General features: G+C 34.3%; 1 non-coding gene across 1 annotated transcript; it reads right to left on the bottom strand.

Moving 5' to 3' along the window:
• Positions 1-5421: 5421 nt before the first annotated feature.
• On the bottom strand, positions 5422-5528 carry LOC139879218 (small nucleolar RNA R71). Its single transcript, XR_011770072.1, has one exon. It is a non-coding gene; the product is annotated as a small nucleolar RNA R71 (small nucleolar RNA).
• Positions 5529-12432: the final 6904 nt, after the last annotated feature.

Below are 12432 nucleotides of genomic sequence, written 5' to 3'. Positions count from 1 at the left end.
AAATGAAGGAATGAACGATGAGGCGCCATCTATCATTCGACGAGCTTTGTAATTACAAACTCGGTATTTTTAATCACTTTTCTACGCTAATCACCCTCATGAATTTAAATTATAGTCTGATTTCATGCAAATGAGGGCATTGCATGATCTCAAGTGTGGGGAAGGGTTATAAATTCTCTCGGGTTTACACTTAGTTTATTTGCCAAATTTTGTGAAAATTTGAAAAATTTTCAATTAAATGAACTCAAAATCATGTTTATACATATTTATGAACGATGAAAACTAGGTGATAATACCGAAATTATCGTTACCTCGAAAAGGACATAAATTGAGAAACACCCTAAAACGCTTCAATTCATTTAAAATGAAATAGAAGAAAATAAAAAGGTAAAGAAAGAAACTAAGTGTGGGAAGAATGTACCAAGTTATTCAATTTAAAACATATATCACATATTTTTGTACAAGATTATTGCAGGTACTTTTGCTTTGGACGATACTAATCAGTTTTACCCGGTTTACTGTAATACATTTGAAAGAAAGATGGATCTACACGATGAATCAATTCCATCATTAAAAGGAAGTAAAGTCTTCCGAAAAAGACACGCGCTTCTTGATTTAGGTCATGAAGTTGTCGTCCAGACCAGCTGTAGGTTGACGAAAAATCTAGAAAAGTCATCACTAAAATCAGCAGGAAATCCACGGACCTCAGCATCAAACAGGGTCACCAAGTGGTCAGATTTATCCTAACCATGAGAAGGATTTATCTCGTACAATGGGGAGGCACCGTGCAAATTAGCTTGATAAGACTAATGAATCAGATCTCCAGAAAAGGATAATCTCCTTAAAGATTAAAAATCAGCTTTTAAGACTGATAATACTCAATCCTAGAGATTGACCTTAAAGATTGAGAATTCAAACTCATGGAATTCGATGATATCTAAACTCGAGCATGAACGAGAAAATATTTTGATCAAAAATACAAACCGATTTGTTTTCTGAAAAACCATTTTCAATGCGTTCATTACCATTGAACGTAAAATTCTAAGAAATTCACCTGGAATTCATTAGGTCACCTGAACCAAATCGGGTGTCAACCGTAAGAACGGTGGTTGCATAGCATGGTCGGAGACAGGACCTTGTGCCAGACCGAAAAATTATAGGATGATCTTTACTATCGCTCCTACCAAGGATAGTTCTAGCATCCGACACGTTAATAAGACCATAATCATCTGCATGTCACGGGACATTGCCTTAACAGTTTCTTGTTCATTGCTTTCCTTTACAACCGGACGGTAGTTTACCGAAAGGTAATATACGGAACAAGTAAACTGGATGTGTGCTTTCCGATACCGGGATAGCAGTGGATTACACGAACCTAAAAGTTTTAGCCAAAATATTGATCCACAAATATATTTTGCAACACCGATGATGGATCAAATCAAAAAACTTATCTAGGGTAAAAGCTAGAATGAATTTTCAAAAGATCAAATGTTTTCATAAAGATCCAATTTCCTTAATGGATCTAAATTTTTATAGTCATGTGGGACTGTAAACCATATCGTTACTACCATTGTTTATACCGCCATATCAAAATCACTGATGTACAAAGTGTGAAGAATAAAGAAGTGATTCTAGTATTTCAAGACTATATTGCTTGAGGATAAGCAACGCTCAAGTGTGGGGATATTCATAAGGCTAAAAAGGAACATATATTTCATAGCATTATCCCCCAAGAAAGACAAGATTTTAGTTGCAATTGTTCCATTTTCAAGTGATATTCGTTTATATTAAATAAGTGCGAAGACAAAAGGCAGATTCGACAAATTGAAGACAAAAAGGTCCAAAAAGCTCAAAAGTACAAGATACAATTAAAAAAGTTCAAATTATTGACGAAGAACGTCTAAAAATGACAAGAGTACAAGTTACAAAACGCAAAGTACACGATATAAAATAGTACGCAAGGACGTTCGAAAATCCGGAACCGGGACATGAGTCAACTCTCAACGCTCGACGCAACGGTGTAAAAATTACGAGTCAACTATGCACAAGAATAAAATATAATATTTAAATAATTCATAATAAGAATAATATTAAATAATAAAAAGTTGTTAATTTAGCATAGTTCAGGGGTCGTAAATGAAAATTCAATTTCATATTTTGCCTATAAAAGGCGATGATTATCGATCAATTTAAAATCATCCCTTTTTCTATCCTAAAAATCTATTATCAATATCAATATCTAAAAATCTCTATCATAATGTTAATGTAATAAGATATAACAATAATCTTAATTTTAATTTTAAATTATGATAATAATAAGATTTATGATAGAGATCGTTTGAGTGTGTAAGTCGAAATTCTGTCCGTGTAACGCTACGCTATTTTTAATCATTGTAAGTTATGTTCAACCTTTTTATATTAATGTCTCGTAGCTAAGTTATTATTATGCTTATTTAAAACGAAGTAATCATGATGTTGGGCTAATTACTAAAATTGGGTAATTGGGCTTTGTACCATAATTAAGGTTTGGGCAAAAGACTGACACTTGTGGAAATTGGACTATTGACTATTAATAGATGGGGGGTATTGTCTAATTGAGTGACAACTCATTGGAGTCTGTCGAACCTATCTTCAAATTAATTATCCTAATAATTAATAATGATTATGGTTGTCCTATTTAGTGACGTTCATATGGAATCTATTATAATCATTTAATTAATTATTCGGGTTGGGTAATTGATTATTCAAACTGATCAAGTGGGTAAATTAATATTCATATCTAATCAAAACAGGGGTAGATTACATACAGTGATAACTGGTGTAATTGTTGACAGAAGTGATAACTGCGTCACAGTTTAAATCCTTAATTAGTTGGAATATTTGACTTCGGGTATAAGGGTAATTTGACGAGGACACTCGCACTTTATATTTATGACCGATGGACTATTATGGATAAAAACCAGATAGGTATCAAATAAACCATGACAAAGGACAATTAACCCGAGTAACAATTAATTAAAATCAAAACGTCAAACATCATGATTACGGAAGTTTAAATAAGCATAATCCTTTTATTTCATATTCTATCAAAATTTTATTTATTGTTATTTTATTTATCGTCATTTATTTATTTTACGCACTTTAATTATTGTCATTTATCTTTACGCTTAAAAATATAAAATCGACAAACCGGTCATTAAACGGTAAAAACCCCCCTTTTATAATAATATTACTACTTATATATATATATATATATATATTTATATAAATATAGTTTTATAAAAATATAGTACGTAATCACTAGCTCCCTGTGGAACGAACCGGACTTACTAAAAACTACACTACTCTACGATTAGGTACACTGCCTATAGTGTTGTAGCAAGGTTTAGGTATATCCCATCCGTAAATTAATAAAACTTGTGTCATATTTTGTAGTATTTCCTAGTAAAAATAATACTATTTCGTACCCTCACGCTACATCATCAAGTTTTTGGCGCCGCTGCCGGGGAGCGCTAAAACGCTATATTTTTAATTATAATAATATTGAAATAAAATATAATAATATAATAATATTGAAATAGAATATAATAATATAATAATATTGAAATAGAATATAATAATATAATAATATTTTAGAATAAAATTTGATACGTAAAGTTTTAAAAAGTCGTATTTATTAAATACTTCAGGGGTATATTATGTAACTTATAATTAATAATTTCTATCATGTCGCTTTCATGTGAATAGTAAATTAATTAATTTCTTTTCATTTACTATTCATGAATAGTAAATGAATTAAAAAAAAAAGTTTTAAAAAAAAATAATAATTATAAAAAAAATTATTAATTTGTAAAAAAAATCGTTTTTTTTAAAAAAAAAAAGTTGTAAAAAAAACGTTTTTTTAAGAAAAAAAATTCGTTTTTAAAAAAAAAAAAAATGTAAAAAAAAAAAAATGTAAAAAAAAAAAAAAAAAAACGTAAACGTAAAAAAAAAAAAACAAAAACTTAAAAAAAAAAAACGTAAAAAAAAAAAAATAATAAAAACGTAAAAAAAAAAAATTATTTTAAGTTTTATTACCTTTAGTTTTTTTTAGACTATAGTCGCAACTTTTAGTATTAAGTTTATTTTTACCGTAGTTATTTTTATTTTTAGATTTTTAGGCTTTGCCGTAAAATCCCTTAAGTGCTTATTCCTTAGACTAAGTATTAAGTGCTTTAGAATTTTGCGACGCCATTTTTCGCGCTATTTTCTTATTTTTATTTTTCGACGCGTTTACCTATGTATCAATTACAATTCCAATTAGTGATCTCCATTTGTAGCTTTAATTTTAAGATAGTGATCGTTATAAGGTTGGATTAACCGCGTGTTTACAAACCACTCTTCGTCTTTTTCATTTTTCGACACTTTTCGACGCGCACTCTTTTTCTCTCTTATTTCTCGCCATTCTAGTTTTTAGGACTTAGATTTTTTTCTACTTCTTCTCTAAATTTCTTAAAATTACGAAAATTTATTTTAAGTGGTTAAATTGATAGACATCAAAATTTTCTGGTTCGTAGTAATAGTTGGATTTGTACGTGGACCGGGTTATTGGAGCCAAACAGTACTCAATTATATTGAGACCAAACGAATCCTGCCCCTCTGCTGCATCTTTTGGCTATTCGAAACGTGGGCAAAATCAGAAAAGTCTATTGATTGGATAACTTATTATAATTTTTCTTTCCTTTTAAAAACTAATAGGATATTCAGTGAATGCACCGAGCAAGACGTTCACCACCTTTTGTACGTTCACCACCTGTAACTAGATCAAGACATTTAGCAAATATAACCGCCGTTGATTTTTCTTTAGAATCGTCATCTAGTCGAACAAGAACTCCAACTCAAATTTCCGATAATCCATCTTTTGAACCCGACTTCACAATTAAGAACCCGGAGCATATTCAAGGACAATTCCAAGATCTTGAACCACTAATTATTCCTCCTGAGCCACAAACCATTAAATCAGAATCCTCTAGTGATTCGTATTCAACAAATTCAATTATGGAAGTAACGGAACCTCTAAGTATGGAAGATCGAATGAGAGCCACACGCACGGGCCAAGGTCACGCCATTATTAAGCCAGAAGTTAATGCGCCAGATTATGAAATCAAAGGACAAATTCTACACATGGTAACTAACCAATGCCAATTCAGTGGTGCACCGAATGAAGATCCTAACGAACACCTTCGTACGTTTAAAAGAATTTGTACACTATTCAAAATCCGAGAAGTGGAAGATGAGCAGATATATCTCATGTTGTTTCCCTGGACTTTAAAGGGAGAAGCCAAAGATTGGTTAGAATCGTTACCTGAAGGGGCGATTGACACATGGGATGTTTTAGTTGAAAAATTTCTTAAACAATTCTTTCCGGCATCTAAAGCCGTGAGACTTCAAGGAGAAATTGTTACGTTCACACAAAAGCCAAATGAAACATTATATGAGGCGTGGACAAGATTCGGAAGGATGTTGAGAGGATGTCCTCAACACGGTTTAGACACTTATCAAATAGTACAAATATTCTACCAAGGTGTCAACGTTGCTACAAGAAAAGACATCGACATAACAGCTGGTGGTTCCATTATGAAGAAAACCGCAACTGAAGCTTACAAAATTATTGATAACACTGCTTCCCACTCTCATGAGTGGCATCAAGAAAAAGATATCTTTCGATCATCTAAAGCGGCTAGAGCCGATTCTAGCCATGACTTTGATTCCGTTTCCGCAAAAATAGATGCTTTCGAAAGACGAATGGAAAAGATGAATAAAGATATTCACGCAATACGAATTAGTTGTGAGCAATGCGGTGGACCACACTTATTGAAAGATTGTCACATTGAACTAACGATGGAACAACGAGAGAATGTTTCCTATATGAACCAAAGGCCGGAAAATAATTATCAGAATAATTATCAACCGCCAAAGCTAAACTTTAATCGAAATCAAAACATTCTTTACAATCCAAATGGACCCAACAACAACTCGTACAACCAACAAGGTCCGAATAACCAACCGACTCAAAACAACACTTTCAATCAACAAAGACCTAGCTTGTATAAACCACCACAACAAACCGAAGAGAAAAAGCCAAATCTAGAAGAAATGATGGCAAAGCTAATGGAATCTAAAACACAATTTATTACGTCTCAAACCCAAACGAACGAGAGGTTTGATCAGTCATTAAGAACTCAACAAGCTTCCATTTTGAATCTAGAAAAACACGTAGGTACTCTTGCTAGCATGATGAGTGAGAGGGAACACGGAAAGCTACCGAGTGATACTGAAGTAAATCCTCGGAATGAGAATGTTAATATGGTGTCCACGAATTCTGAAAAACCAGCTCCAGAAGTTGGGGAGGTTTTAGATATGAGTAACAATGAAGAAGTTACAACACCACCACCACCCGAGTATGTAAAGCCAGTGGTGGCACCATACAAACCACCCATCCCGTTTCCAAGAAAAGGAGTTGAGTATGAGCAAGTAATAGGTAATAAAGATTGTGATACCTCTGGAAAGAAGAAGAAGAAAAAGAATAAGAAAGTACAAGAAACAAAAGCCGTAGAAGTAAACCCGGTGAATACAGGCATGTAGAATGGCTCACAAACTAGTGAACCAAATTGAATAAAGAATTAAAGAACAGACTGCTGAAGAGGCCAATGTGAAGCAAGTCAAAAGAAAGTGGGAGGAAAACGGTGATAAGAATCACCAATACAACAACAACAGCAATTACAACAATAACCGCAACAATTATCCCAACAATCGCAACATCAATCGCAACTACAATAAACGGCCCAACAACAATAACAACAACAACAACAGCAACTACAACAATCATTCCAACAACAATAATAACCGCAACAACAACAACAATCAGAAGCAGCTATGCCAAAGGTGTGAAAAGTATCACTCGGGGTTCTGCACCAAATTTTGCAACAAGTGTAAAAGAAATGGTCATAGCGCGGCGAAGTGTGAGGTCTACGGACCAGGGGTTAATAGAACGAAAGGAACAAATGGTGTCGGAACGAGTAATGGTGGAGCAAGTAGTGTCGGAGCAAGTTATGCCAATGTAGTTTGTTATAAATGTGGAAAACCGGGCCACATTATTAGAAATTGCCCGAACCAGGAGAACATGAATGGACAAGGCCGCGGAAGAGTTTTCAATATTAATGCGGCAGAGGCACAGGAAGACCCGGAACTTGTTACGGGTACGTTTCTTATTGACAATAAATCTGCTTACGTTTTATTTGATTCGGGTGCGGATAGAAGCTATATGAGTAGAGATTTTTGTGCTAAATTAAATTGTCCATTGACGCCTTTGGATAGTAAATTTTTACTCGAATTAGCAAATGGTAAATTAATTTCAGCAGATAATATATTTCGGAATCGAGAAATTAAACTGGTTAGCGAAACATTTAAGATTGATTTGATACCAGTAGAGTTAGGGAGTTTTGATGTGATAATCGGTATGGACTGGTTGAAAGAAGTGAAAGCAGAGATCGTTTGTTACAAAAATGCAATTCGCATTATACGAGAAAAAGGAAAACCCTTAATGGTGTACGGAGAAAAGGGCAACATGAAGCTACATCTTATTAGTAATTTGAAGGCACAAAAACTAATAAGAAAAGGTTGCTATGCTGTTCTAGAACACGTCGAGAAAGTACAAACTGAAGAAAAGAGCATCAATGATGTTCCCATTGCAAAAGAATTTCCCGATGTATTTCCGAAAGAATTACCGGGATTACCCCCACATCGATCCGTTGAATTTCAAATAGATCTTGTACCAGGAGCTGCACCAATAGCTCGTGCTCCTTACAGACTCGCACCCAGCGAGATGAAAGAACTGCAAAGCCAATTACAAGAACTTTTAGAGCGTGGTTTCATTCGACCAAGCACATCACCGTGGGGAGCTCCTGTTTTGTTTGTCAAGAAGAAAGATGGTACATTCAGGTTGTGTATCGACTACCGAGAGTTGAACAAACTTACCATCAAGAACCGCTACCCACTACCGAGAATCGACGACTTATTTGATCAACTACAAGGCTCGTCTGTTTATTCAAAGATTGACTTACGTTCCGGGTATCATCAAATGCGGGTGAAAGAAGATGATATTCCAAAGACTGCTTTCAGAACACGTTACGGTCATTACGAGTTTATGGTCATGCCGTTTGGTTTAGCTAATGCACCAGCTTTGTTCATGGACCTTATGAACCGAGTGTGTGGACCATACCTTGACAAGTTTGTCATTGTTTTCATTGATGACATACTTATTTACTCAAAGAATGACCAAGAACACGGTGAACATTTGAGAAAGGTGTTAGAAGTATTGAGGAAGGAAGAATTGTACGCTAAGTTTTCAAAGTGTGCATTTTGGTTGGAAGAAGTTCAATTCCTCGGTCACATAGTGAACAAAGAAGGTATTAAGGTGGATCCGGCAAAGATAGAAACTGTTGAAAAGTGAGAAACCCCGAAAATTCCGAAACACATACGCCAGTTTTTAGGACTAGCTGGTTACTACAGAAGGTTCATCCAAGACTTTTCCAGAATAGCAAAACCCTTGACTGCATTAACGCATAAAGGGAAGAAATTTGAATGGAATGATGAACAAGAGAAAGCGTTTCAGTTATTGAAGAAAAAGCTAACTACGGCACCGATATTGTCATTGCCTGAAGGGAATGATGATTTTGTGATTTATTGTGACGCATCAAAGCAAGGTCTCGGTTGTGTATTAATGCAACGAACGAAGGTGATTGCTTATGCGTCTAGACAATTGAAGATTCACGAACAAAATTATACGACGCATGATTTGGAATTAGGCGCGGTTGTTTTTGCATTAAAGACTTGGAGGCACTACTTATATGGGGTCAAAAGTATTATATATACCGACCACAAAAGTCTTCAACACATATTTAATCAGAAACAATTGAATATGAGGCAGCGTAGGTGGATTGAATTATTGAATGATTACTACTTTGAGATTCGTTACCACCCGGGGAAGGCAAATGTGGTAGCCGATGCCTTGAGCAGGAAGGACAGAGAACCCATTCGAGTAAAATCTATGAATATAATGATTCATAATAACCTTACTACTCAAATAAAGGAGGCGCAACAAGGAGTTTTAAAAGAGGGAAATTTAAAGGATGAAATACCCAAAGGATCGGAGAAGCATCTTAATATTCGGGAAGACGGAACCCGGTATAGGGCAGAAAGGATTTGGGTACCAAAATTTGGAGATATGAGAGAAATGGTACTTAGAGAAGCTCATAAAACCAGATACTCAATACATCCTGGAACGGGGAAGATGTACAAGGATCTCAAGAAACATTTTTGGTGGCCGGGTATGAAAGCCGATGTTGCTAAATATGTAGGAGAATGTTTGACGTGTTCTAAGGTCAAAGCTGAGCATCAGAAACCATCAGGTCTACTTCAATAACTCGAAATCCCAGAATGGAAATGGGAAAACATTACCATGGATTTCATCACTAAATTGCCAAGGACTGCAAGTGGTTTTGATACTATTTGGGTAATAGTTGATCGTCTCACCAAATCAGCACACTTCCTGCCAATAAGAAAAGATGACAAGATGGAGAAGTTAGCACGACTGTATTTGAAGGAAGTCGTCTCCAGACATGGAATACCAATCTCTATTATCTCTGATAGGGATGGCAGATTTATTTCAAGATTCTGGCAGACATTACAGCAAGCATTAGGAACTCGTCTAGACATGAGTACTGCATATCATCCACAAACTGATGGGCAGAGCGAAAGGACGATACAAACGCTTGAAGACATGCTACGAGCATGTGTTATTGATTTCGGAAACAGTTGGGATCGACATCTACCGTTAGCAGAATTTTCCTACAACAACAGCTACCATTCAAGCATTGAGATGGCGCCGTTTGAAGCACTTTATGGTAGAAAGTGCAGGTCTCCGATTTGTTGGAGTGAAGTGGGGGATAGACAGATTACGGGTCCGGAGATTATACAAGAAACTACCGAGAAGATCATCCAAATTCAACAACGGTTGAAAACTGCCCAAAGTCGACAAAAGAGCTACGCTGACATTAAAAGAAAAGATATAGAATTTGAAATTGGAGAGATGGTCATACTTAAAGTTGCACCTTGGAAAGGCGTTGTTCGATTTGGTAAACGAGGGAAATTAAATCCAAGGTATATTGGACCATTCAAGATTATTGATCGTGTCGGACCAGTAGCTTACCGACTTGAGTTGCCTCAACAACTCGCGGCTGTACATAACACTTTCCACGTCTCGAATTTGAAGAAATGTTTTACTAAAGAAGATCTCACTATTCCGTTAGATGAAATCCAAATCAACGAAAAACTTCAATTCATCGAAGAACCCGTCGAAATAATGGATCGTGAGGTTAAAAGACTTAAGCAAAAAAAGATACCAATTGTTAAGGTTCGATGGAATGCTCGTAGAGGACCCGAGTTCACCTGGGAGCGTGAAGATCAGATGAAGAAGAAATACCCGCATCTATTTCCAGAAGATTCGTCAACACCTTCAACAGCTTAAAATTTCGGGACGAAATTTATTTAACGGGTAGGTACTGTAGTGACCCAAACTTTTCCATGTTTATATATATTAATTGAGATTTATATTTACATGATTAAATATTTCCAACATGTTAAGCAATCAAACTTGTTAAGACTTGATTAATTGAAATATGTTTCATATAGACAATTGACCACCCAAGTTGACCGGTGATTCACGAACGTTAAAACTTGTAAAAACTATATGATGACATATATATGGATATATATATAGTTAACATGATACTATGATAAGTAAATATATCATTAAGTATATTAACAATGAACTACATATGTAAAAACAAGACTACTAACTTAATGATTTTTTAAACGAGACATATATGTAACGATTATCGTTGTAAAGACATTTAATGTATATATATCATATTAAGAGATATTCATACATGATAATATCATGATAATATAATAATTTAAAATCTCATTTGATATTATAAACATTGGGTTAACAACATTTAACAAGATCGTTAACCTAAAGGTTTCAAAACAACACTTACATGTAACGACTAACGATGACTTAACGACTCAGTTAAAATGTATATACATGTAGTGTTTTAATATGTATTTATACACTTTTTAAAGACTTCAATACACTTATCAAAATACTTCTACTTAACAAAAATGCTTACAATTACATCCTCGTTCAGTTTCATCAACAATTCTACTCGTATGCACCCGTATTCGTACTCGTACAATACACAGCTTTTAGATGTATGTACTATTGGTATATACACTCCAATGATCAGCTCTTAGCAGCCCATGTGAGTCACCTAACACATGTGGGAACCATCATTTGGCAACTAGCATGAAATATCTCATAAAATTACAAAAATATGAGTAATTATTCATGACTTATTTACATGAAAACAAAATTACATATCCTTTATATCTAATCCATACACCAACGACCAAAAACACCTACAAACACTTTCACTCTTCAATTTTCTTCATCTAATTGATCTCTCTCAAGTTCTATCTTCAAGTTCTAAGCGTTCTTCATAAATTCCAAAAGTTCTAGTTACATAAAATCAAGAATACTTTCAAGATTGCTAGCTCACTTCCAATCTTGTAAGGTGATCATCCAACCTCAAGAAATCTTTGTTTCTTACATTAGGTTATCATTCTAATACAAGGTAATAATCATATTCAAACTTTGGTTCAATTTCTATAACTATAACAATCTTATTTCAAGTGATGATCTTACTTGAACTTGTTTTCGTGTCATGATTCTGCTTCAAGAACTTCGAGCCATCCAAGGATCCGTTGAAGCTAGATCCATTTTTCTCTTTTCCAGTAGGTTTATCCAAGGAACTTAAGGTAGTAATGATGTTCATAACATCATTCGATTCATACATATAAAGCTATCTTATTCGAAGGTTTAAACTTGTAATCACTAGAACATAGTTTAGTTAATTCTAAACTTGTTCGCAAACAAAAGTTAATCCTTCTAACTTGACTTTTAAAATCAACTAAACACATGTTCTATATCTATATGATATTCTAACTTAATGATTTAAAACCTGGAGACAAGAAAAACACCGTAAAACCGGATTTACGCCGTCGTAGTAACACCGCGGGCTGTTTTGGGTTAGTTAATTAAAAACTATGATAAACTTTGATTTAAAAGTTGTTATTCTGAGAAAATGATTTTTATTATGAACATGAAACTATATCCAAAAATTATGGTTAAACTCAAAGTGGAAGTATGTTTTCTAAAATGGTCATCTAGACGTCGTTCTTTCAACTGAAATGACTACCTTTACAAAAACGACTTGTAACTTATTTTTCTGAATATAAACCTATACTTTTTCTGTTTATATTCATAAAATA

Source organism: Rutidosis leptorrhynchoides, chromosome 11 (genome assembly GCF_046630445.1).
Source record: "Rutidosis leptorrhynchoides isolate AG116_Rl617_1_P2 chromosome 11, CSIRO_AGI_Rlap_v1, whole genome shotgun sequence".
Taxonomy (NCBI): domain Eukaryota; kingdom Viridiplantae; phylum Streptophyta; class Magnoliopsida; order Asterales; family Asteraceae; genus Rutidosis; species Rutidosis leptorrhynchoides.
Note: the sequence above shows the minus strand (reverse complement) of the source record. Positions and strands in the feature narration are given on the sequence as shown.